Source organism: Rhinopithecus bieti, unplaced genomic scaffold (genome assembly GCF_001698545.2).
Source record: "Rhinopithecus bieti isolate Rb0 unplaced genomic scaffold, ASM169854v2 scaffold_68006, whole genome shotgun sequence".
Lineage (NCBI taxonomy): Eukaryota > Metazoa > Chordata > Mammalia > Primates > Cercopithecidae > Rhinopithecus > Rhinopithecus bieti.
This window is the reverse complement of record NW_016825362.1, coordinates 32,397-34,225: the sequence shown is the minus strand read 5'-3', so window position 1 is coordinate 34,225 and position 1,829 is coordinate 32,397. Positions and strand designations below refer to the sequence as shown.

Below are 1,829 nucleotides of genomic sequence, written 5' to 3'. Positions count from 1 at the left end.
GGGGCGGGGAGGGCGGGGGTGGGGCTCTGTCTCCCTGTGTCCTGAATGCAGAGCATGAGCTTAGGCCTTCTACAGCACAAACCTTGCTTCTTTGGGACAGATGTTGGGGTGGGAGAGGTCTGTCACTCAAACGGAGGTGCCTCAGTCCCCAGGCCAGCAGGAGCAGGAGGTGGGCTTTGGAGTCCGGAAGACCCAGGCCCAAATTTTGCATTCTCTGTTTCCTGGCTCTGTGGTCTAGTTCATGCAATGTGTCTGTGCCTCAGCTTCCTGATCTGTCAAATGGGGATGCTGACATCCACCTCCCAGCGCTGCTGTGAGAGGAAGAAAAGCCCCAGCACAGATCCCTCTGTGACATACAAGCTGCATAAAGGGTAGCAGAGGAAGCAGATGTTCCCAGGATGTCTGGGGGCCAGAGAGTTGGCTAGTGGAGAAGCACACAAAGCGAAGTGCCATCCTCTGGCCATGTCCATTTCGTAGCCCCGCAGGTTGAGGATTTCCACTTGTTGCAGTTTAGAGACCCAGCTTATTAATTGTGAGACCTCGCTAATTGTGACCTAAGGGGTCGTGCCGGGGAAACGGGGCATAGTGTATCCCAGACCAGGCTGGAGGAGTTTGGGTGAAAGGGCAGGGCAGGACAGAGAAGCATTGTGCAAAAGTGGGGGGACTGAGAAGAGATGATTGGGTGGGTCGAGCTGCACTGCAGGGTATGAGTGTGCGCGCCCGCAGTAGGAGGAGGAGGAGGAGAGGTGAAGTGGATCTGGCGGGAAGAGCCCCCCCACCCTACCTTCGACCCCACCGCCCACCCACCCGCGGAATCGCATGCGCACTGGAGACCTGGAGGAAAGGGCTTTTGTTGGGAAAGCGGGCGGGCTGGAGGGGTCCGCGCATGCGCAGGCTACCCAGCCGCGGGGGGTGCACGGAGAAAAGGGGCGGGGTGGTCCGGGCTGCTGCGCTGGCAGCAGTAGGCGAGGGCGCGGCTGCGGGGTTCCTGGTGCTGAGGACGGACGCCATTGGAGCCCCAGAGAAGGTAAGGATCCAGCCCCAGACAGGACCCGGAGAGGGCGAGTGGAACCCGACACGCTGCGCCCTCCCTCCGCCTCCGGATCTGAACAAAGCCCAAGCACTCAGAACCGGAACCCTATTAGACCCAAGGTCTAGATAGGAGCCCCCATCACCATCAGACCCAGGCGCCCCGATCTGAGCCCTACTGAAACCGGAGCCCAGGATCCTCACCCCTTTAGCGGACCCGTGTGCTGCGAGCTGAGCTCCCTTGGAGCGGAGGCCCCACCCCCACCCCAACCACTCCTAGATTACTCCAACTGAGCTGACCGCTTGCCCCCTTCCTGGAGTGCCCAGTCCTCGCGTTTGAGATCTCCAGCGCTCCGATTGGAGCCTCACCTAGGTCTGAGGCCCCCACTCCATCCGCCTCTAGTGCTCTAGTCTGAGCCCCACCTAGGCCCCCCGCCCGGACCTAGCCAAAAGGTCCCTGGGATTCTGTTTCGCAGAGCTTGCCGCTTGCCGCTGTCCCCGTTGTCTGAGCACTCCCATCTGCTCCCCCTTCATCCCGATCCCCTTCTCTGGCCCTTAAATCCAAACCCTTTGTTTCTCTCTTCCCCAATGCATCCCCTTCGGGACTCTTCGGACCCCAGCCCTCCAGAACACCCCCTCTTCAAATCTAGCCGCTGGGATGGCGAGTCTGCCCATCCTAAACTCCGCTTTCAGTGCGGCGCCTCCTGCGACCTCCTCTGTCCCTTTCCTTGGGCTCTGTCCCTGACCAGGTCTACCCCATCAGAAAGCCAAACCGTCTTCCCCCCACCTCCCCCCCCCCC

The 1,829-nt window shown here is 60.9% G+C and overlaps 1 protein-coding gene across 3 annotated transcripts in view; it reads left to right on the top strand.

The window, feature by feature from the left end:
- Positions 1 to 884: 884 nt before the first annotated feature.
- LOC108522636 (melanoma-associated antigen D4) overlaps positions 885 to 1,829 on the top strand; it is a 7,869-nt gene continuing 6,924 nt past the window's right edge. For 2 of the 3 annotated variants that reach the window (XM_017862986.1, XM_017862985.1), the window contains exon 1: positions 885 to 1,027. The gene's annotated coding sequence lies outside the window, so the exon portion shown is untranslated. The remainder of the gene's footprint in view (positions 1,028 to 1,829) is intronic. The other variant, XM_017862987.1, reaches the window with a different exon arrangement.